Raw genomic sequence first — 26,627 nt, 5'->3', positions numbered from 1 at the left:
ATGACTTATAACGTAACATAACCATTTCCGAAAAATCACAATAGAATTTAGTTCAATTCATGTCCAAGTCCTTTTGGACGTTTTTTCACTCGCGGAATGATTCCCAATTGAAAATCGAATTCGAGTATTATGGTGAAAATCATAGTTTTAAATAGCTTTGAAACTCGATTTAGTAACATTCAATTGAAATTTCATTAAATTCAGGATAAATTTAAATTTGTATTGCTCTATTATTTAATTAAATAAAAAGGAAAATATTACACACACTAATGTAATCAATAAATTGTATTAACTGTATCAGATTTTTGATAAGCCAAAACAAAATGTATTAAATCACAAACGAATAGTTTTGAAAACGAAAATTTTCCACGGCTTTCGTTAGCACACGCATTTTATTTATTCTCACAAATGTTGCAAAATTACGTTTTTTCGTTTATTTTCTTCTCACACTTACAGCAGTACCTATATTGATACTGAGTCCGAATATGTTACCTTGAATGCAAAAGGTTTGCGTTGTCAATGCGAAAGAGCAGACGACGCGAACTATATGTGTACACTTAAGAAAAACTGCTTACAAACTGAAAATTGTTAGGCACAAAACAAATGCAAATGTGTATGTGGCGCAAGCTCTATCTGTGTCAGTTTCTGTCGTTGCAAAAGCAAGCTTTCGGTACATATTTTCTTTCTTGCTGTTCATATATTTGATAGAACAGCGCTTATATATACAAATCTGCCTTCCGTTGTATAGTCGGCTCTTTTACACACGGTACAATAAATTTAGAATGCCGCATCGTTGGCGCCCATGGAATATATGGGATAAACTGATACAAAAGCAGCACACACAGTTTATTTTACGCAATACTTTTCATGTACGTTTGAATGTTCGAAAAAACGAATACATGTACAGATTTTCGTTTCATTTGATTTTGTATACAAACAAAATCATTCTAAGTGGAAAGGTGTCTGCAATACCAGCAAGCACATGATACGGAAAAAAGGATGTTATACGACCATGGTTGCTATGCTTGCATCGCTACGATGACGGAGACATCCTGAATCTATTACGAAATCAAGCAAATGACGTCATAAACACGCGTTGAGAATTCAGTGATGTTGACGTTTGTATGTGCTACATTGCAAAGGACTCAAGCGCTCGTAATTCAATTCCACGTGATTGTGTATTTGATGTACAACTTATACATATACAATGTTTATTCGCGCGCTATACAATGATGCTTTGTGTGGGTTTAATTATATTTTATTCCTAGAGGTTTTAAAAGAAGTGTGTTAGTAATAGTATGAGAAGCTGTGATCGCTAAGCCAATGCTCTGACGCTATCAAGAGTGTTTTTTCTGCATTTATTTACGTCATATCATTTTTTATCTTCTCTTGGTTCAATTTCTGTTATTTGGAAATTTCTTTTATCTTTTAGCATAAACAGCATACACATTATTTATTATCGTTTTTTCTAATATTTATTATCTCTTTATTTATGGGATAATAAAATTAAATGCGAATCAATCAAACATTATCATGAAAACAAATAAAAAAATAATAGTAAAAACTTTGCCACAAGATGAGGAGGTGTTGGAAGTTTATTTCAAATATTTTATATTTATAATAATAATAAATCACACTATAAAATTTAGATAAACTATTTCTATGGATTTATAATTTGTTGAATTTTTTATGCCTTCTATTGTGTAACTTGAATAAATCATGATCACAATATATTTTAGAACTTTTCGTTTTATAAATATTAACGAAATGTTGGTTCACTGCCTTTTTTAATGGAAATTTTCAAATAGTCCTTTGCCTACCGTATACCTGTGATCAAAAATGACAAGGAATTGAAGATTTGCCGAAAAAAATTGAACTTCGGAAAAAAAAAATCGAATATTCCCAGATATGACATATGTATGCATCATCACATATTTGGTCCCCAACAAACGCCTAGTTTTTGAATTGTTTCTATGTACGAAAATGTTGACCTGGTGGACATTTTTGAAAATTTTGACTCTATCGGAAAGATAAGTCTGGAAAGATGAGTCTCCTACCTTTCCAACGACGTATAAATCATTGTAGTATCATACAGATGGCCAGAGAATTGTCCGATTGATGAAAAACTCACAAAGGGTCTCCCAAAAAATTTCGACCCCAGACCCGAGAGATATACGAGACGAAATCGAAAATGTCAAACGACAGGTATTCTCAGTTTTCCATCTACTTTCAATTAAAATTGGTTTCAAATTTTTTTTCAAAAACTACGGAGAAAAAAGCGGATATACAAACAAACCAACAATTTCGTGGTTTCGGCCATTTTTGGCGAATTAACCATATTTCGGCAACTTTTCAACCGATCGTGATGATCTTTTTTTAACGTGATTTAGGCGATCTTCAGATTCCGAATATGGCCATATTTTTTTCCGAAAAAATAGTTTCGGTGATCTCAAGAGGCCGGATATATGGGCAGACAATTCTTGATTTTTGCATAATGATAATGCACCGGATCACACTGCATAAATTATTCGAGACCATTTCGCCAAAACTTCAACTCATATCGTTCCACAACTACCGTATTCACCTGATTTAACACCGTGTGACTTCCGGCTATTCTCCCAACTCAAGAGACCGCTCCGGAGACATTGTTTCGAGTCGATTGAAGAGATACATGCCGAATCGAAGAAGGCATTGAAGACCATACCGGAAAGTGACTTTTCAGACTGTTTGGAAGACTGAAAAAAACGTTGGCATAAGTGTATTGTGTCGGAAGAGGATTACTTTGAAGGGGACGAAATTTATTTGGAAGAATAAATAAACATTTTAAAAGTTATAGCACGATTCCGGGTTTTGTTCATATAAAAAATGTATGGACATATTGCTGTTTTATTTTGACAAATTTCTTGTGGTCACGAATATTCAAGCCAATTCATATGTATGTTGTTATCGGTGGGAGCGATTATTGTATACTTTCAATACAAATTTATTTTATCGATTTCACAATACGAAATCTGTTAAAAAAGATACCGATCTGTTGCTTTACTAGCTAACTATACGGCTATGGCTGGATTACAGGCGAACCAATACAAAAGAACACACAGACTTCTATCCTGTGTATGCGTATGTATTGTAAATTTTGTAAAAAGAAATAATCGATAAAGAAAAATCTACTATATTTGCGTTCACTGGTTGGTGTTGCGTCACTTGGGGGACTACCGTCCTCGTGATACAATATATAATAAATATGTTAATTATATACAGGGTGTCTCATACAGGTGGCTCACTATCAGGGTGTATGAATTTCGAAAACCCCTTTGGAAAGGCGAAAAATCAAGAATTTCTATCTGAATATTATTTTGATTTTTTTTTTTGGGGTCGATGAGTATTTATTCAACCAAATTTTGAGCTGCTCTGCCGCGAAATCGATTTTTGGTTGAGACACCCTGTATATTTATTTACAATACTGCAACTAAGTAATTTACTGTTCACTGAACACATTTTCACGCAAGACATTAAATCGCGCCTAACATGTAGTACAATGGCAATCTCTGATGTTTTTGGCGCTACCGCACGACGTCCAATATCACAAGGTTCACCGTATGCAATAATAACATGTTTAATAGCCAAAAAATTTGCTTGTGTAACCAGGCACCATTTTATTCATACAAATTAACGAATTGCCGAGAACAAATAACTAAAGGCCAAAGCTGGTAAAGATGGTAAAGAAAATGATGAGAGATGGTAAAGAAAATGAGCAAACTTCCAATATATAGAACAAAGAAATTAATTTATGTAATAGCTACATGTTCTGTGTAATCTTGGTTTCTATACATTATTACTTTAACGAAACGAAACGAACCACATAAAAATTGACAGAAATAGTACAGAACACATTCTCCATTTTTTACTAAAAATTATTGCCTTATTAGCTATTTTAATTATTTAAAATACCAATTGGGGCCACATTTATCTTCTGTTTGCAGTCGATTTGATTATTTTTGTCAACTAAATTGATTGCGTACTCGCATTCACATATGTACATAAAGCACTGTTTTGATTTTACGCATAACGCGTTACAAAATTGTTCGCTGTGGATAGTATGAATGTTTGAAAAATGGATTACATAAATCGCACTTTTGAATGCCTTCAAAATGTTTGATTAGGAGAAGTGGATATCATTGAAATCGCTGTTAGAAAAAGATAGCTGCAATATTGTAGTTGCCATCTTTTTTCTACGGAACAAGCTGAGACAGATATAGAATTGAAACTATTTAATTATGCGAAGCGTTTAACAGGGCGAATCAAACTGATAAATTTATTTCATAAATATGTGAGGACTTAATATATAGATTAAATTGCATACGTAACTCGTTCGATGAAGTTAAATTAGTGGCACACAGCAAACACTCATCAAAACTATTTAAATGTAAAATTCGTTGCTCTTTGCGAGTTGAAAGGCATCGAAACATCGAAAAGAAAAAAAATTGCTGATGAAAATGCGCAAGTAAATCGGATCTTATTTAATGATTTGATCAAAAATGCTCCCAGACATGCTTCTACCAAATTGTTGCCGAAAATATGTTTTTGAGAATAAAATCCACCATTAAAACATGGTGTAAAATATCTCATAATCAATAAATATTGATTTTTCTACAGTAAGGATTTGACTTTCCCGTAGGCTCAATAATCATAATTTTGGTGCGCACTAAACATAAGGTGCAAGATGCAGTGGATGATAAGCATATCAACTTTCGTATCGTAATCAAAATTATTTCAAAGCACAAATAAATATCAAATGGCCAAAATTGATGTCAGGGTTAAGTTGTGATGTGCAAAAATCGTTGATACACTCGTTAAAGTCGACAAAATATTCACTTCGGATTCAATAAATGTTCACTTTGCAATGCGACAAGTACGTCAATTTAATATTTTTATTGCTGTTGTGTTCGGTTCAAAGCAAGAAAAGACTTTGTGTTTTTCGTTGCGACAGCATACGTTCATTGCATCCATTCGCTTGTATATATAGCAAAAGTCATAGCGTATAAGAATAACTTAATATTAACTAACTACCGTAATATCATTCACAATATATTAAATGATGAGTAAAAATTAAATGTTCATGTATTTAATGGCATCATTTCAATTTTTTTCTAAATCAATAACAATACACATTGAATCGTTAACGCAAGAGAGTATACTTTTATAAAATAGGAGCACACCAGACTCACACTGATTATAATAACAGTGATGGACATCATGCTTATTTGAATTTATGCACCTCATTGAATGGCGCACACAATGATACGGCTAACGGTTTAATTGTAATCTAGTTGCTGCAAACATTCATACTAGTTTTGTACAGTGTATACTATGATGTGGCTATGCATAATTTTGTTGCTGTTGCTGGAGAAGCGAAAAGGAAGATGTGCATCCGGTGTTGATAGTTACGCTATTGGTTTATCGAGTTTTGCATGAGAAAATAACAAAATACAAATATATCAACTGAATGTCATCTCCCAAATTATACATATCGTAATGAAGAATTGTGAAAACAAAATTAACAAATATCTGTTACTATTTTGATATTTTTATATTACATTACCGTCCTGATTTGCATTTAAAAATTTATTTATTTTTTCGACGAATTTAGTTTATGTTTATGTTTTGTGTTTTCTCATCTTTTGTAGAGATCGTATTTTTTATTGTTGCTTACATCGCAATCACTGTACCTAACGAAATGTAATTATTACACAGTCATTGGAATTGAAAAGAGGCAAATGCCCTTGTTTTCTTCCTAATTGGTTAAAATAGCAAGACACGTTATCAAACAGCTTTCAAACGTTTCGATAGAAATATAAAGAAGTGTTTCTATGAAGGTTTTATTCGGGCCTTAATCATAGTTTCGCAATATTATAAAATGCGGAAATGATATGAAATCAAAAAATTAAGCATAACTATGCGTATGCGCACAAATAAAAGGATATATCATCAAGTAAATGATCCAATTCCGAAATCATGTTCCGAATAAAGAAGTAAACAATTATGATTTGAAGATTCAAATTTATGCATTACATGCATACAGTTACAATGTTCTATATAATTTTTTGATTGAATTTAGGTGTAAATTCTATTTCGAGATATAAATTTTACATGAATACTCATACAGTGGATCGGATTCAAGTGACTTTGGCGATTTGTATAAAACCAGACTTATTTGAAGCTAAAATAAAATTTCATTTTTTCATGATAGGTGTTTGGTATGTTCAGCAAAATTGTTGGCAAGTTCATAAACTTTAATCATGTCTGCAAGAAATCAAAAAAATATTTGAACCTTCGACGGTAACGGCTTAAATCTGAAAATAGGTCAAAAAATGAGTAATTTTCCACTTTTTACATTAATTTAACAGAAATTATAGACCCTCGCCAGATTTTTTACATCACATTGAGTTGCTTGACAATTGAAAACTTTTTCAATTCATCGTTTTTTCCGAATTTTTCAATATATTGTATGGTCATAAATGGATTAAACCATCTCCCTTGATTTTTTTTTTCAAAATTTCATCATTATATGCTCAAGGGGATCTTAATATCTTGCCAAAGAGCCAACAATGACGTATTTTTGTTGAAAAACACACGATATACCTCAATCGAGGAATGCTCCAAAATCAAAAAATTTTGGAAAAAAAAAGAATTTTTTTAATACAAAGAAAAAGAAAGAATAGTTCAATTCTACGGAAATATATGTTTAAAAGTTTATTTATTTCAACTTTTGTTTATTCACTTCGGAACAACGCGTTGTTGGTAAATCCGAAAATTTTAAATATTTGTTAAACATTTACATTTTTGCATCCGTTCGACAAAATTACACTGTTTCGTTACACTGTATTCTTCAAAACTAAGTGGATCTAAGTGGATTCTAAATATATACATATGTTGTGGGGGTTTTCATGAAAAGTTTTTTAAAATACTGCACCCTAATAAACATTAATTCTATATGTCGCTTAAATTTTTCCGTTTGCATTTCCCTAAAATCAAAGTGTATCGCAGTATATATTTTGTGTGAAATATATTATGTGAATGTATAATTGTATAGTATAAATGGACACTCGCCCAAATGTCGGACTATTTGTTTGAATTTTCAACTTCAATTTAATATTTAACATTTTTGGTTTCATGAAAAAATATCACTTTATACACAATTCGATACAGAATTTAATTGTGCTTCATTTCACGTTTCTCAAAAGATAGTAATTTCCAAAAATGTATTATTTTTTTCCATTCTTTCGTCATAACATCGAAAATTCCAAATGTCGGATATTCGTCGTCCAATTCTCGGCTCCATAATCTCGACATATTTCATGCATTTTCACTACGAAACTTGTAAACTTTAAGTTTTGACAGCCCATGAACGCACTATTTACATTGAGGTAAACAATACAAAATATTGGAGTTAAAATTATTAGATTGATATATTTTTGCTCCATATTTTATTTAACTTATTTTTCTATAGTAAAGTGGCAAAAATATTTAAAAATATTACGTTATTTCACTGATCTAGAATATTTTTGGTTTGAATTTCACAATGATCCAAATACGACTTTAACTGTCACATCTGTCAAATCCAAAGTGTTTCACTTGAAACTTCGGTGCTTTATGTGTCGGCAATTGGACGATTTATTCCGGAATAATATTACAGTGAAAAATGAAAAATAAATATAATTGTTTTTCTTTATATTTTCAAAATTTCTGTTCAATAATTAAATTAAACTATCTACAATTCGCCGATATAATTTTTTTTCCAAACTAGTTATTTTTTCATATAAAAAAACGCATTTTACCGGCTTGTTTCAAAATGACATAGTTTAACTTTTGACGTGAAAAAGTGATAAAAATGCCGAATTTTTTTTGAACGTAATTTGTGAAAGCAATAATAGATTTTTGATTAAAATTTGGATTATAATAAAGAGATTTGATATTGATCTTTCATAATTTACTTTTAAAAATGCAATTCAAATGAATTCACCTCTCGGTATTCCGACATTTGGTCGTGTGTCGACATTTGGCAATCTACTGTAAATATAGTCAGTGTGTTGTATTTTCAATCTTTTTTCATGTCCAAAGTCCATTTTGGTCATTAGGCATGAAATGAAATTTGTTCCAGAACATCAAAAAATTGGTGTCATTAGTTCAAAGTGAGCGATATACATTTGTATAAAACGGTATGAAATAAGACAGTGACATTTGAACGTCAGATTTTGTTGGGAAATTAATCAAATCGTGGTTTTCGGCCGATGCAAAGCACAATAGGATTATAATCTTACCAAAAATCGTTTCGGTTCTGAAGGAAGAAAAACGAAAACTAGATGAATTCAATTCAAAGGAAATGAGAAAAGCATCGAAAGGATCATCGCAGAAATAGCCAGCCTTAAAACGTTAAAAGACCGCCGTTAATTGCTGCCCTTCCGAATAAAACGATGAAATATGGAATTAAGGTGTATTTTGAGGGTGGTATCTTTCAAGCTCTGTAATTTTTGGGTCAATGGACGGATTTGGTTCAAATTTTTGATTTGGAGGTTTGAAGGATGGTACTTCTCAAAAATAATATCAGTTTGGAAAAAGTGACACCTTTCATTCAAAAAGTCACGTCATTTTCGATCAGCCTAGTAATTTTTTTTGTCAAATTTCTGTTTTCACGTACAACCGTATTTATAATTAAACAAGCGATTTACATCCAATTGTCAAATGAACGGAAAATGAAAGCCTGAAACTTACTGAATGTATTCTAGTTCATAAATAAAATCATTTGTTTTTAATTATATATCTATTGGTGAGATCTAAAAGAACGCAAGTGTGTTCGACTTTGTCGCAATAAGGGAATGTATGTTTTACGCTAAGTAAATTTTGAAAAAAGAGAGTATGTATTACGGCTGAATCAGTTATTGGAAAAGGAATGCATGTTTCGCACCAGATAAATTTTGAAAAAAGAGAGTATGTATTTCGGCTGAATCAATTGTTGGAAAAGGGATGCATGTTTCAGTTTTGTTGGTTTGGATAAAAGAACGTAAGTGTCTTTTTTCTGGAAGTGGGCTTTGGTGGATCCTCAGGATCATCAGAACCGCTCCCAGTTCTGGAAGTGGACCCTCAGGATGGGCCAGGGCATTGTCAAACCATAGTCTGGTCCATCCTGAGGATCCACCAAAACCCACTTCCAGAACTGGAAGCGTTCTGATGATCCTGAGGATCCATCGAAGCCCAGTTCCAGAAAAATCATCGTTAAACATGCATCCCTTTTTTAACAACTGATTCAGAATCACTTACTTTCATTTTGCAAAATTTATTTGGTGCGAAACATGCGTTCCTTTATCAGCAACTGATTAAGCCGGAAAACATACTTTCCTTTTACAAAATTTTTTTGGTGCAAAACATACTTTCCTTTTAGTAAGACAGAATTGGCAAAACACATACATTCCTTTTCCAAAATTTAAAGCGAAAAAAAAACATACGTTCTTTTAGATCTCACCCATAGATATTTTAGATAATAATTTATACACTTCGCCTAAAGGCAGAGCTAAGCACTAGAGGGTTAAAGTTGATTACAAATTTTCAAAACAATAGAATGACTTTCTCAAAATATTATTGATGAAAAAAATAATTTGAATTATCAATAACAAAATGTCATACTCCAGTGTCGATAAATAAGTTTTCAACAATGTGAATAGCGACAAAATGTGACATTATATTTGACAATGAAATGATGGATTGGTGGAATAGTGTTTATATATTGGAATCATGGGTTTAATCGTTTGTATCTCCCCCCTAGTAGTATCATTAATATACCCAAAAATCGCCTATAATCGTGTTTTTTTTAACATGAAATATGCAATGGAAAAAATGTTTTGGGGTGACTTTAGTTTTTTTGCCTAATACAATACTTTTACCACACTAAATGTGTGGAAAAATAATACAAATGAATCGTTGCGGCGAAAGAGTAGCTCTTATTTTTCTCCAAATAATACTGCAACATAAAGTTTTTTATGAATAGTTTATTTGTTGTATTACAACAAATAAACCGTGTGAAAAAAACTTCATGTTGCAGTATTATTTGGAGAAAAATAAGAGCTACTGTTTCGCCGCAACGATTCAAATATAAAGATGAAAAACTGCTAATATTTCTAATATACATAATATGTATTACATATAATATATTTGTGTTGCGACTCCAGAAGAGAATGTGACAGCAACAAATTATTTTAAACTTTAAACACAACATCATTAATGAAGTAGAAAATGGTTTGTTTATGATTTTGAATCAGAACAGTTAATGTAAATTATGATAGATTAGAAATGGCAGATAAAAAATTGAAGCCTGACGAACAACGTTACATGTGTGCAGCAATTTCCAATTTATACTTGTATAAATATAATAAAACGGCGACAACAACAGTAAAATGAAGATGCCCGTTGACGGAGACTCAAAAATAGGTGCGTGCTCACGCTCTGCTGAGAAGTGATTTTTTGATGAGACAAAGGAGAAGTTTGAATTTAGAAATCAAAATGTATCTTAAATTTTGCTTTTTAATTCTACTGAAGAAATTTCAAAGCGATGAGTGAAAACGCACATCTATACGAAGTTTGTGTCTTTGGCTGCCAACAGAACCACATATCGATATAATTTATGGTGGACACAATGCGTTGTTTTAGGTTAATCATGTACAGCACTTGCTCCATCATAAATCTTTTAATTGGCTCTAGAATTACACATTGCAAGAAACGCGTCGTAGTATAGCTTTTAGTTGAAACGTCAGCAGCAGGTTTCAATCTTCGTAATATTTTTTTCCGATCTATCAAAAAATATGATCTATCATATATATATATGTAAATTTTTGAGAGCCCACAATTCTTCACTCTTTTTTTGTTTGTCAAATAAAATATAAACCATATGTTCGATGTGGATTTGGTCGAAACAAAACTTTAGAAACAAAGAACGTTGTGACAAAGCCTCAAAAATAGGTTCGAGAATTTAAAAAGAAAACGCTCGAAAATAGATTGGATTTCTGGCAATCTGAGTTCGTCTTTATTTTTGAAAGAAAAACAGAAACGAAACAAGATGTCGCCAAATGAAAAACTACAAAAAAAATAGTACAAAATCCGAAAAATGCCATCGCATCTCAGGCAATGCACACTCTGCGACTGTGTAATTAATTTTTCACGCCTATTTCACCAGGCTTACATACTGGGCTCAACGTATCACGGACGTTAAATTTTTCATATGATATCGACGGAACTTCTCTTTTTCTGTTTTCAGCGTATGTTTTCCGTGCAGGCAGTTGGCAATGTTTATTTCATTGTTTGATGGATGTTCGCTGTTTACTTGTTTTTGGTCAGTTTTTAAAAACACAGACACGATATAAATGAAACGAAAATGCCAACACGAAAGAATAGTTCGTTTGCTCTATAATGTTTGCTCTATTTTCCTTTCCTCGAGAAATTCTTTCTGAAGTGTTTTATACTCCAAGTAAAAAATAACATTTGAATCTTTGTTTCAAATTTTTGTTACACTTGTGTATTTTACGGATCGAAGTTTGAATGTTTAGAATTTTATTTTTCAATTGGACTAAAAATAACTACAGTATCTTTTGATTTTACCAATTGCAATTAGTCGATGTGAAAAATGAAACTTCAAAAGTTGAATCAATAGTAAGATGAATTTCATCTCATTAAGTAACAAATACAATATAACCAGTTAATTGATGAAAGAACTTTTACTTTTCTTCCATATCTATTCAGACCAATCTCTAGCAATTGTACGTTTAATCACTTGGTCACAATTCTTTTTGGGTTTATCAATAATATTTTAGCATCACTGGAGGATCGATGATATGACGCATATAGATTTTGTACACTCTTCTCTCTGGCCGAGTCCAATGTCAAATTCGAATATAAAACAAACACACAAACAAACAATCAGCATGTCACTAATGAAACACAGTTTTCTCATTCTCGAATCGCTTTATTTTTCAATTTTCTTAATATTTGTATGCCAAATAACGACGAAATTCATCTTCTGGTTTGTATAATAGAAATTGAATTGATGAAGAAGCGTCCACAGCAAAAAATGTATTCCTCTCTTGTCATTCCCTCAAATTTCAACACATACGAAAGACTGTCACATAATTTAATCGAATGTTAAGCAATACTACCGTCGTGTGTGTTTAAAATAGTAAAAACGCAAAATGCGCATGATTAGACTGAATAACGCGATACACGCGCGAGCTTGTTTCAATGATCAAATCACATAATTTAGAGACTCTTCTATCGAAGTCTACATGGCATACCAACAAGAAAACGAATGAAGCAAAGAGCAAAATAACGCACATATAACATACGGAAGAAAAAAGTCGTACGTCGAGAAATCAGTTTTAAAAAGATAACTGAATTGAACAACGTCGCAATGACGAGTTTATAAAAACATTGGAGAATTCTATATTTTGTCACCATACGATAATAATATAAATGTTGAAAACATGCGAGACTGAACAGTGAACATACAAAAAGACCATTATAAAATTAGAATCTGCGTTTTTTGTGTTATGTGTGCGTTGGTCTTTCACTCTCTTATCAAAATTTATTATTTTTCAGGATTTTTTCTTTTCCTCAATTTTGAGCCGTAAAATAAAGCTTCTTTGTTAACTGTTTATTTTACCGTTTCGATTTTTTCGTTTATGTTTTATTTTTCAACTTCTTTCGCTCGATATAAAAAATGGAATGCTCTTAACAAATTGATCAACTATTCGGGCGTTTGTGTTCTACACACTGACTTGACGCTGTTATATTACTCGTTCCTATTTTTGATAGATACTAAAAGATTATTACATAAAAAAGGCAACGGTGAAATCAAGATGAAAGTTTTCTTTAGAATCAAACTAAACCTTCTCAAATTTTACATTAAAAAATTTCATGAATTAATCGAATAAGTTAAGAAATAGTAATTCGATGACAAGTCATTGCTTTTTCCTTGACTAGTTTTTCATAATTTTGTGTACAAACAAGACAAAACTAAAGAAAAAAGAAACTACCTAAAAACATCAACAACAGAAAACAAAACGCTAGACAAAATGATTGTTTATTTGTGTACGCCTGTTATGAATATCATTGATGTAAACAAAAACAAATCGAGCGAAAAAACGATAAACTTATTTGCATATGTTTGGATTGGAGGAGTCATTGCGCCATGGACAGCAGTATTCTGAAGTTGAAAAAGACATTGGACTGGACTTATCTTTAAGTCTGTATATAGTTTATTAAGGAATTCTGATTACAGAAAAGGGATTAGCAGGTAGAAAGCTTTCTTGAAATAAATATAAAAATACTTTAGCTTAAACATTGCTAATTCAAAAAAAAAAAAAAAAAAAAAAAAAAACAAAAAATCTGTAAAATCATACAGAATATTTTAAAGAGAAGAAGTTCAAAAAAATATTCGCGTATACAATTTAACGGATAGTTAAACATCAACGTACATGTGATTAAATAAAAAATGGTCGCATTTCGGCTATACTTGACATATCTGCAAAGCGTTCAGCTTGAATGTTATTGTATTGAATATTGTGTTTTCTGTCAAGCGAATATTTAGTATTGAATAATGTCGCATGATTGTGATTGTGAGCACTCATGAGTTACTTGAGTTACTCGATCAATTGCGAAAAATCCAAAAGATGGACTCACCGCCGTGATTGATATGTATTAGTAATATGGAGTGAATCCATTGAGCAAAGCTGAATAATACTTTTTTTTATTTTGAAACTACAAATTCGGAATGTTGATATAGTTGTTGTCGTCGTAAGTATATTGTTTTGATTTGTTAACACAAATTCTGTGTATAGTTCTATTATACATTTTACGACTTGTTGTCGTTGTCATTACTGTTGTTTTGTTATGTATTTTTTTCCACAGTTGTATATAATTTAAACTATAGCTATAGCTTCTGTTTAAAACGACTGAAAGTGAACTATACTTCATATGTATGTGTGTTCAAGTGTCCCAGATTACAGGCTCATTGTGTATGTATGCGTGCTTAACTCTATCTTTCTGTCTGTCGAATGTGTGTCAGTTGACTTTATAAAGATTGGTGGATTGACGTATGTGTGTATTGGAGAGAGAGGGAGTGTGTTCACTTTAACGCTCGTACATTTGATCATCACAAATCGTAAATTCAATAAACTAAATAAAAGTGATTCTAATTGATCATTATCGAATTGATTATAAACATTTCTACTACATTACAACAGGAGACGACTCATTTCGTACACTCGTTATTATATTTATTACGGACTTTCGGTTAATTTCAACAAACTCAATTTATTAATTACCCGAAAATCAGAGCTGATATAAAATCATGACATTATTTCATACTATACTAATATATGCAGTTTTGAAATAGCAATAGTGTTGCTTTTGCTAAAATAAATGAGAAATTTTTCACAAAGATCCAAAGTTCGTCAAAATAGAGCTAATAAAACCATTATGCTGTGCAAATCGATTAATGGTTGGGGCAGATTTTGATAGTTAAAGACGTTTAGTTAAACGTGCCTTAACGTTTAAACGAAAATTTGAATATTAAATGTTAAAAACAAAATAATTTTATAAAAAATGTATAACTGAATTTGAAACTCCTCTTAATTGCAGTAAAAAATTTGTTCCACCTTTTCATCGTATTTTTTGCTATACAAAAAAACCTTTGAAACAAATAAATTGCGACAAAATAAAACGCACAAATTTAGATACAATATGATAAAATAATAAAAGCAATGCTGCGGCTTCAAAAATACAACCCATATAGCTCTATTTATTGTGTATAATCATCGAAATTGGATTTGAAATTAATTTTATATGATATTGTTTTTGTAAGCACATTACAATTTTTTACTTATTGTTATTATTTTTCGTTACATTTTTCTATTGCTATTTGAATATTGATTTGGCGTGTGAAATAACGTTTTCTGTTGAAACTTCGTTTCCTAATTTTATTTTCCATTAATTTTCTTTAAAGTTCACGATTATAAGCTGAGCGCGACCACAGCTGAAAACTGATAACATAAATACAAGTGTCACGACATTGATTTGCTCTCATAACACTGAATTAATATTGAAAACCCGCATCGCTCATAAAAACAGAGAGCAGTATATTAAATTCAAACAAACACAACTACAAACGATTCTTCATAATCGCATGGAAGAAGTCGTAGCAGTTTTATATAATTTGGTTAACGACAAATATAATACACTTACATTCAAACTAAATAAAAAATTTGTGATAAACAACTTTTTGTTCGTTTTGCTTTTAAAAACTACTGTTCAACAAAAACCGATTTTATTCAACGAATATTTTTCAAAATTTCATCTTTTATAGATAAAAAATATATTTGAACATTTTCCACTCACACTGGTATATTCCACTCACTATGTTGATTGATGAACGATATATCTTTGTCTTCTTCCTTCTTCTTGAAGAGAATTTGTACTTTGTAACTGATACTTCAGTTCGAACACAGCAAATTTTATATGTCTATTTTAAATTATTATTTATTCAAATATTGTTTCTGTATTCGTTGAAATGCGTTAATGTGTATATTGTTTTTAAAGTTTTCGTCTTACACTAATGTTCAATCGTACAAAATATTAAAGTATAAAAAAATTAAGGTGCGTTTTTTTTAAATTTTGTAAACAAATAAAATGCTTTTGAAATTGTGACTCAAAACAAAAACGATATCACCGAAACGAATGACAAAACTGTAATGTTAGTGAAAATTGTGTCGAATTTTGTTTCGACCAGAGAACCGAGGTGAGAACCTCAAATGAGTTTATACATAGATATGAGAAAGAGACAACTGAACATGACGAGCAAGTGTATGTCTGCGGAACAGAACGAAATTGAAAAATGAGCCACAGACAGAAAATCGAAACACTCGAGTGGTTGTCGAAACGCATAGACAACAAATACACATTAAGCATTTTCAGACATTATGAGCGTTGAAGCGCTTTGTTTATGTGTAACGAAAGAAATTCTATAAAAAATTAAATGATTGATCCGATGTGTATGTAATATATAATATGATTGTGTGCAAGTATTCTTGAGACGTACTATGATCGTTAAAATCCAATTAAATGAGACAAAAAATCGCAGTTCTAGCTATTGAATAACTTAATAGAAGCGATTAATTTCGAATAGTTTGAAAGTTTGTCAAAACGAGGACAAATGGTTGAAAACTATGAAAATATGCAAATGGCCACTAACATCAGCAGCGACAACGATAATGATTGGTAAAATAACAGTAACAACGAAAAACATTTGATCAGAGAAAAAGAAAGACATATAGACATCATGGCACGAAGTTGAATTGTCACGGCTATTGTATATATTTATGTGCATGTGTTTATATATTACGAAACAATTTGAATTGAGAAATAAAAACAAATCCAAAATAACATACACATCAACAAATAAACAAACAAGAAGCGAATAGCGAAACGACGTCAACAGCGTGTTCGGTCTCGCTGTAAATATACTCACGCAACGCAATGATCAACAAAACAGAACGTCGACTACACAAAAAAATGTGTTCTCTTTCTAAGCATGAACGAGAACATCACAAATATGAACAGTACAGTGCCGACTCTTTTGCGAAACGGAAAATGTGTCTTTCAATGCGTCTCAGTAATATACATTTATACTTGTATTCATAGACTTATGTCTTCATTAAATTCATGAGCTTTGAGTATATAAAGGAATTTTTCGTGACGTCATAGTACACATTTCGCCCATGTTTGTATATCGCATTCGCTTGTTCGTTCGATAGTCGCCGCAGGCCGCATTCCTGTAATAAAACGTTCTAGCATGTCGTTGTGTGCGCGAGATGAACGTTTCTGGTTTTCTCTTTCCATTCACTTATACAAATTACACAAAAGAGAAAGCCAATATATTGCTCAGGTTTTTTCCATTCAAACAAATACACACGTTAACCATATGGAGACGACCTACGAAGATTTTTGTTGTCGACGCGACACTTAAAAACAACAACAAACGACAAGTGACAAGCTTTGAATTTGACCATATTGCTTTATATATATGTATGTGTCTAGCCGAATATTACAATAATAGTGTAAAGCTCAAGCAAAATGCGGTCACCATAGTTACGATGTATGTCTACGTATGGCAATGGCAACCAAACGGCATTTCTTTCTTTTTATGTGTTCTCGTTCTTGCTATGTGCGCGTGTATGTACATCATACATATATACATTTTGCTGTTGCCGTTTCTTAGTAACGAAACGTTCCTCGCTTGAATTTATGAAAGGTGATGAAATAACGGTAGTCGTGCATATGCAAAGCTCTCTTTCTCTATAAGTCTATTCTTCTCTTTTCTTTACAAACACTTACATTTATTGGATTGGTTGCGTCGGAAGCCAAACAAACTTCTATTATTCTGTACAAAAATGCTAACATTTCAATTTTGATGGAATGAAATTTTTCAGGATTTATAAGGGGTTCTCAAAAGTAATCATTGGAAAATTTTCATTTCAAAATCACACTTTGAAAATTTGAAGAAAAAGTTTATCTTATATTGTATTCAAAAATACAAAATATATTTTTAATTTTTACAGGCCTCCTTCGCATAAAGAGAACTTTTTTATTGAGAAATGATATTAAGTCGATGACGACTTTAATACACGACTTTAATGTATGCATTCTTTAGCTTGTGCGAGTTGTGTCTACTCAATATTCATATGTTGAATAAAGTATTTAATTCGCCCATGTGAAAACCATAAAATTGTTTTAAAAAAGAAGAAAAAAGAATGAACATATAAATTATAAAATATTCAGTGATTCGCACCGCACATTCAAAGATCACACTATATTGAAATATTTTTTTAATAGCCTTATTGTACTTATTTGGTTTAACCGACAAAATAATAAATATCAAACTTTGACATTGAAAGCAATAAATTTTCATTTCTTAAAAAATAAATTGGTGACGTAATTTTATTTTTTCTTTATCACACTTGAAAAATATCTCAAAAGTGTAAAAACAATCTAACATTTATCTATCTTTATGATTCCAACTGGGATCGCTGAGTACATAACTCAATTAGCACACTTTAAAGGCTGTTTGAATGAAATAGACTCAAATTATAAAATCCAATATAGTGCAGGCGTTTGTATACAAATCAAATTTTGCACATAATTTATGCTCATATTTCTTTTTATGCTTCCATCTTACGCATCATTTGTCTCCATTTCTATTTCTATTGGTCACAACTATATGTGACAGTAGGTATGTAAAAATAAATGGGTGTGTATTTTGGCGCACAATGGTCACTACTTTAAATATTTAACGAATGTAAAACTTTGAATACACATGAAATTTTTGAGAATGGCGTCTCACTTTTTTGCTTGAGGTGTAAATTGATCAAAAAGTATGTATACACTTTATGATCACATGATACTCTAATAATGTAACACATTGAAATCGGTTGCATTTTTTTTTTGGTTCGAGTCGTGCTTATATTGTTAGTGAGCAATTTAAATTTGTTATTGTTATTGAAAATCTCAGAGTAAGCAATCAATATTTTCCGCCCCAGAAAAATTATAATATGTTCGTATCTTAGCACTTAGCAATTCTAGAGATATGGATTGGAAAAGAATTTATTGCAAAATAATCTGTGATAGAACATTGTAGGTTCGCCTCATTCACACTAAACTCCCTGCTAATTTGTGAGTGATATTCTTTCAATAATGAGTTTTTCATTCGCGGCCAAAAATGAAGCATAAATGATCATAAACGCATTCGGTATGCATTTTACATGCCGGTCAAAAAAGATATAGCCACCAAAAGTTTTGTCTTGGGTGTGAGTGTGAATTTTGAGTGTTCGTGTGCGCGTATTTTTGACATGACATTAATTGGTGACTTTAAGTCGTCTTCCTTGATTTCGAAGTGATTCTTAGTTTCGGCATTGTTCTATCTGTCTGACATACTACTATTTTTAAACATCAATGCAGTAACAAAACACTAGGAACGGTTACTATTTTTTTGTTTCTTTTGTAACTTTACTTTTGTTTTGCTTTCTAATCGACAATTACAAACACCAAATATTAGAATAAAGAATCTTATGATGATCACTTTGGTCGCTCTTCCATGTTTATCATTCGGAATTTTCTTTCGACCTACAGTATTGGCTTATTGCATATTTTGTGTGACTATCGTGTGTAGGACGATAGGCTTTGTGTCTCATTTCATTTGGATGTCGAAAATGCCGTAATTTGAAAAATGTAAACGGTTTTTATCTTTTCGTCCTGTATTCATATGACAAACACATCAAATGGTCGTCCATTCTCTGTCATTTAGCATCTTCAGCACACTCTGCCATTTATATAAAATATTGCATTTCAGCATGAATACAATAAAGGCAAAACAAATACAACAAAGTGTAAGAGATTTAAAATAAAAATAAAAAAAATAAACGAAAAAGTACACACTCGAAAAACAAGAGCAATCTGAGCTGAACCAAGTAGTATCTAAAAATAAACTGAAATAACGAAAACGTTACCATTAAATAATCATAGGAATGCGCATCATTTGAATAACAGAATAGCTGTCGCTTGACTTTTATCGTTATTTGCTCTCTTTCACAACGTATATCTATTTGGTAAATGGTAAACGCATATAAATCAAAAGAAAGTCACTTAGCGTGAATAAATGCAAACGTGTACGACCGACGAGAGTCAAGTCCCAAAAAAAACTACGAGAATTGGGAACGACAAAACTAATGTGATTTTACTTTCTGAAATGCGTAGCTGTTATATGTAACCAAAATAGTATCTGTATAATGATGATTTGTCCTGCAATCGTGTCCGTCTTGCTTCTCTATCAACTGTACACTTCATTACATTGCAACTAACATTTTTTTTTATCTCATACGTAATGCTGGGACCAAATGGTATTTTGATTAAATGTCGCCAGAACGCAATTTCTCTAAAGATGCGCTCTCCTTGTGTATGCATGTGTGTGTGTTTTTTTGCTTGCCAAACGTATCGTCTCAAATCACTTTGCCTGTCTTTAAATAAAAGTGGAATAAACTGAATAATCCGGGATCATTAATTGCAAAATGTTGTAAAAAAAGGCTGCATGTTTTCGCATTTAAAATGCGTTAAACATATCGTGTTGTTTTTTTTTTCATGAAAGAAAATAAACTGCTTGTTCCAACAAACCAAGCAACAATTTTTAATTTAACGCAAAATCAATGTACAGGGTGTGCCAGAATAACTGTCGGGTTTATATGTTCGGACATGATCGGAAAATGATAATTTAATGAAATTAATATGTTCTTATAAGGAGATATTAAGATGTTTCCGACCATTTAAAATAGTATTTGGATAATGTTTTTTATTCAACGACTGATTTTTGAGCCTTTTTCTGAAAAATAAGGAAAAATGAGGTTAGGTAAAATATGAGCCTGGCGTAGCCAACATAAAGACATTGTGGTTTTGCTGGTCAGTTATTTTGCTTCCTTAGGCATCAATAGTTTATGATATAAAAGGAAAACTATTTGTGTTTCGAGACTTGGTCATGACTGGGCCATATAGTCGACCAAAGCAACTTTCGTACTGCTCCCGATTTTTTTCTGACGCATTGACGTCTCCAAAATGAACAGAAAATTTGGGAAATCAAGTCTGCCTTATTAGTCTGCCCTCTACACAACGCAAAAAAAAATTCTCAATTTGGTTGAAAAATATGCATTTTTTCTCCTAAAGTAAACCCGACAGTTATTCTGGCACACCCTGTAATGCACATCATGTGTGCAAATGTTATTCGGTCAACAATGTACATTAATTAAATTAGAGTTGGAGATTCCTCGCAGATACTGCCGAACTGTCATCAAATCCCAGCACTACATTTGTATCGTCTTTATCGAGTTGGACAAAATGTAAAATTCTTATTCTTTCCATAAAATGGAAAACTTTATGCCTAAAAATTTATGCTTTGAATGCAAATCTTTTTCTTGTTACACATGTTTTTGGGCCAGAGATCATAATTTTAAGTTTAAAAAAAATACAGTATGCGTCTTACATGTGTGCGTGTATGGGTGTGAAAGAGAGCCGAAAGTATAGATATCTATGCCATCATGATGGATCTTATGATTCAAGTCTTATGACACACTCTTAGTTAATATACGATCACAATCTTTAAATTTTGATTAGCGTTCGCAGCGAGCTCGATATCCACCTACGTCATTATTTCAATACGAAATCAAGTGGTTATGTCATTCAAAAGCGATTCTTCTAAATACCGCAACACAATATGATCATCTTTTCGGTTATCACACGGTTTCACATCTTTTAGGTTATTTAAACCCGGATTCGTTTTTACTTTTCCGCTCACACGTAGTGAACGAAAAGACTGTGAAGCGAAAAGACTTGGGCCTAAAAATAAAATATTTCATATTGGTCGGAGATGATCTTTTCTGGGTTGGGGATGAAAAATTAATCGATTTCAGACCAGATTGTTGTAGGTCTGTTCCACGTCGTACGTCGTGTTTTTTTTTACTGTATTTGTTGGGTGAATCTCTTTTCTCGTGATAGTGTTTTAAAATCTGATTTTATAGGATGATTTGGAATATTAAGGAATAGGTACCATTAGATTTTGGACCAATTGTTCTACTCCATCATAAAATTTTTATTTTTGAAAAATTTGTATGGAGGATGTCAAAATTTGTTAATTTTATAGTCAAATTTGGATTCCCCGACCCAAAATTAGGGGTTTAACACGGTTAATTAACTAAATTTCACATTATTTTTGATCTTTTGACCAATAAACATGATAATTTTGGCAGACATTATCGTTCATCATAGTTTAGACACGTTTATTGAGGTACGCCATCATGGTCCATCATGGTCTAACACCATTTAACACGGTTATTGGGGTCGGTTAAACGTCGTTAAATTGAGTATATTTATCACATGATGTTTGGATTATTGGATTATTGGATTAAAACGGGGAGTGTCCTATTTAAACAGTAAATTTTAATATAGTTACTCGTTGCTCAAGTTTCATAACTTATTGCAAGACGCCCGTGTGTGTATTGAATACACGAGAATAGTCTTTTATCCAAAAATGTTTCTAAGGCATGGATTGTCATCGCATGCCCGTTTGAAAAACGTTACCAATTTGAATACACTCGGTGCATGAATCAAAGGGTAGGATCTCCAGCCCGTGAAGTCAGCCCGTATGGTATCCAACATTGGACATCTATCTATGAGGTGGGCAGTGGTTTCCCCTTCTCCACCACACAGTCTACAGTCCGGGTCGTCTCTGAGATTTACAGTGTACATACTTTAAAAGTAGGAGATTTTAAAATTTGTCCGTCCGTCCAACTTTTAAAGTCGGACATTTCTATACCCGCAACATGACAGTGTATTTGCAATTCCATGACATGGTGCGCCATGTGATTGCGGCAGCGAAAGTGGGTGAGAAAGAAAATACGCATGAGACAAGAGCAAACAACGTATTTGCGACTAAATTTGTTTTTTTTTTTCGCTCCATTTTCTTGCTTGAAATTAATTTTATATATGAAAATGTTGAAATTGCAATGCATTTTTTATTTGTAAAAAAAATTATTTTTGAGAATGGATAATTTTTTCTACACAAATATCTTGCATTTGTGACCACAAACTGCTGCATCCAAATTGATGACAACTTTGTTACAGTGTAGTAAGAATTTTTTTGTTTTGCACTCTTCTCACCGCTTGCATTTACAGAAGCTTAAATTGAATTAGATGCCCTCATAATTTTAGTAATATTAGTCATCATTTTCGGTTTCTTGAAAATCCAATCGGAAAAATACAACAAGAGAAAGACAAAAAGACCAAATTGTGTGCATTTTTCGCATCCTTTCCCTTAAATGTTGATCGAAATTCTTCAGCGATAACTTGAGCGAAACAGTAACTCAATCAACAGAAAACTTAAAAACATCAAATATTGTCAAAAAAATTAAGTTTAGTATTTTAATTCAGGTGGATATTGTGCATATTAAAAATGAACTCTGAAATTAAAATGTTTGCATTACAAAGTGAAAGTAAATTAAAATAAAATCATTTCAGAATGGAACAACAGGATTTTTTTATAACATACACACGTTCTCAATAGGAATATTGAGATACATATTGCTTGCGTCATAAGCGCACGTAAAGTTATAGTTACAAAGAAATTTTGAATTTGAAGCAATGTGCAAATCGCTAGACTTGAAAATAAAAGCAAAAGCGAGTTGAATAAAAGATAAAATGTGAAATGTTGAATGGTGAGTTGTGTCACATGTGAAATTTGGGCCATTCATATCAATCTCTTGACAGCCAGAAGCACGCTTGCAAATGACCGATGTGAAACTTAACGCGTTCGTGTTTCATGTTTTTAAACTTTTTTGGTTCCAAATTTAAATTTGAACAATAATTAAGGTTTTTCAACAAGCTAACCGGCAGTCAACAATTTCACATATTTTTTCACTAATGAATTTATAATGAATGAATAAAAAATTTCTGGGATGCACGTAAAATGTAATACAATACACAAAATGACATTCTATCGATATTTGGAATTTAAGACATCCTGAATGTGGCCAGATCTCTTATATTTTATATTTCTCTCCTATATATATTGTTTATCGATCTCAAATATTTTTCATATGTTTAACGGTAACCATTGTTTTTGGTTTAGAAAAAGAGGGATGTGTGGATTGCTTTATTACAGTTAACGTTCGAAAATTCAAAAATTCAAATTTTTTTAATTATCATAAAAAATGTTAACTTTTTGTATACTAATTGAAGAAACATATTTTTCATGATATTTGTTACATTTTTTATTCTCTTATACTTGATTTGTCCAGAAATCTAAAGAATTCACAAATCTAAAGTCTTTGTTTGTCTTAAGATAAAGTTACATGTCATTCTGCGTAAATACACATTATTCAAAATGATATTCAATTTTTTTCAGATCGAACTTTTCTGTCTATTCAAGATTTATCTATTATTAACATTGACATCAAATTACTCATTGAATGTTGATTATTAATCACTTTGGTAATATGAAGCATCTATTTTATCGTTTCTCTTTGATGCCGTTTACAAAATTATCACTATATTTTTGAAAACTTTTTGAACTATTTTATCTATTTTGAATTTATAATGTCACATCACACTTGATGTAGATAACAACTGGATTATCGATAAGATAAAGGAATAATTTAAATTGAACATCTAAGTTTTAAACGAATTGAACACTAAACAGAATTATCTGTCCTTCGAATGATCCTTTGACATGTATCATTACTTTCACGTTGAACTGATTTTTTTATGATCAACTGAATTAAGTTTGTGTTGAATTGTTGATTTTGTTCTAATCAGTTGTTGATTAGTGTAGTGTGAATCGATAAAGTTAGAAACAGTACTTTAAAATGAAAATAAATTGATTCTCCAAACCAGATTTATGTGATTCAGTAACGCGTGAGAACGCAATGATAATGCTTAATCGAATTGAGTCAAAAAATCAAAGATTGTATAAGAAAGATGCTAAAATGATTCGATCAAAAAACGTTGAAATCGCGGACAAAATGCGTGTATTTGGACGACTTATTAAATAAATTGGTAAACATTTTTCGGCGTTCATTTTGAAAATGTTTTTGTTCGAAATAAAATTATGGATTGTTTTTTTTTATTCCGCATGTTGGAAATTTTGGAAATATTGAAATTTTTGGTAAAATTCAAAAAATGGACCCCTCGAAAAATGGCACTACACCTGTGACTTCAATTATGTCAAAAAACGTCATATTCGTGAATCCTACATATTTTTCCATAGCTTATAGCCAGTATCTCATTCTGTATTTTCCAAAAATCAAACCACCCTAACCGACATAAGACATTGAAATGAAAGGTAATTTTAATCAAGTTGTATCTTAGGGTGGCCCAAAAAAAATATGTGAAAACTTGTGAATCTTATTTTTTCAACAAGTTTGAAGATATTTCAATCCGATTTTTGGCCCAAAAACGAAAATTTTGTATGAGAGGTATTCCTTCTTTTTTTGGAATTTCTGCAAACTTTTAATAAATAACATAATGTTATTTTTTATAAATCAAATGGTTTCTGCAAAGTTTCATATCATTACGACACCATTGAGGCATGGCTCCCATACAAAAACCATATTTTTAATGATTTTTTTCGATTTTTGTACGAAAAGTATCGTATTTTTAATATATATTTTTAGACATTGAAAGACTTCCAAATGTTACCAAAAAGGCAGGTCGAGGAATTTACCAAATGGATTTGTAACGCCATTGAACAAAATAATGGTGTTGAAAATTAAATACTTATTTTTTGGGCCACCCTCCAGATACAAATCTGCATTTGTTGTCGGATCTGAGTTAATTATGTAGCAAATGCGGGTATTCCAGTGACCCCTGCAATAATTACTTCAATTTCTGTCTGTTTTCGTATCGATAGTTTAGTTATTTCATTTTGATTTTTGTTTTCAATCTTGTTTGTACTACTAGAGTGTATGGTAAATTTACCGATTATTATGACTTTTTTATTCGTATTGAAAGCGAAATATTGTTAATTAAAAATGCATAGAATTTTTTTATGCGACGGATATTCTAAAATAATTTAAGAAATTACGTATAAGTATACGTGTATACGTATTTACGCGATTTTTTTAAATAAAAATATTTATTTTAATAATCGCCGGGCAATCAGAAAATGGTGGTAAAATGCATTGATTTTTTCTATTTTATTAAATTTTTTATGAAAACATTATATGTGATTGATAATAATAATATTACAAAATTTGGGCTTTTCATATTTCTATGCACAGGGGAACAAACCAGACAATATTTATTTAGGTGATAAAATAAAAGAAGATGTGGTTCGTATGCATTTCAACACTCCAACAAAATAATGTAACAAAACACATTTTTTATTACTTTCTTTTTTCCAACATAGGCGTAAATCTTTTAAATTTTTATTTGTTTAGTTTGTATGTATTTTTGCATGTAGTATACAGAAATTGAAAGTACAGAAATAAGCCGGTTATTTTTGTTGATATCATATTTCGCCTATGTGTGAATTTCAAAATCCAAACAAAATCGGCAGAAATAAAAAGTCTTACACTGTATGATGAACTTTTCCGCCGTATACATCATGATGTTAAATGGTGTTGGACCATGATGGACCATGATGTCCGACCTCAATAACCGTGTATAATGGTGTTAGGTCATGATGGCCTACCTCAATAACCGTGTTAATTGGTGTTAGACCATGATGGCGTACCTCAATGAACGTGTCAAATGCTGTTTAACTATGATGAACGATGATGTCTGACCAAAATTATCATGTTTATTGGTCAAAAGATCAAAAATAATGTGAAAATTGTTTAAATACCCGTGTTAACCCCTAATTTTGGGTCGAGGAATCCAAATTTGACTATAAAATTAAAAAATTTTGACATCTTTCATACAAACTTTTCAAAACTAAAATTTTTATGCACTATAAGACCCAGATGGAGTAGACCAATTTGGTCCAAAATCTAATG

The 26,627-nt window shown here is 31.4% G+C and overlaps 1 protein-coding gene across 4 annotated transcripts in view; it reads right to left on the bottom strand.

Annotated features, from left to right (window-relative positions):
• The window catches only part of LOC116349887 (putative uncharacterized protein DDB_G0277255), a 29,878-nt gene extending 14,219 nt beyond the window's left edge, over positions 1-15,659 (bottom strand). Inside the window, exon 1 of one of the 4 annotated variants that reach the window (XM_031781521.1) lies at positions 15,439-15,659. The gene's annotated coding sequence lies outside the window, so the exon portion shown is untranslated. Of the gene's footprint in view, positions 1-265; positions 370-492; positions 592-2,584; positions 2,763-15,438 lie in introns of those variants that run through there. The other 3 variants (XM_031781525.1, XM_031781522.1, XM_031781524.1) reach the window with 3 other exon arrangements.
• Between the last annotated feature and the right edge of the window lie 10,968 nt (positions 15,660-26,627).

The sequence above is a fragment of the Contarinia nasturtii genome, unplaced genomic scaffold (genome assembly GCF_009176525.2).
Source record: "Contarinia nasturtii isolate CC-2019 unplaced genomic scaffold, AAFC_CNas_1.1 Cnas_scaffold_3175, whole genome shotgun sequence".
In the NCBI taxonomy this organism is placed as follows: Eukaryota; Metazoa; Arthropoda; class Insecta; order Diptera; family Cecidomyiidae; genus Contarinia; species Contarinia nasturtii.
Note: the sequence above shows the minus strand (reverse complement) of the source record. Positions and strands in the feature narration are given on the sequence as shown.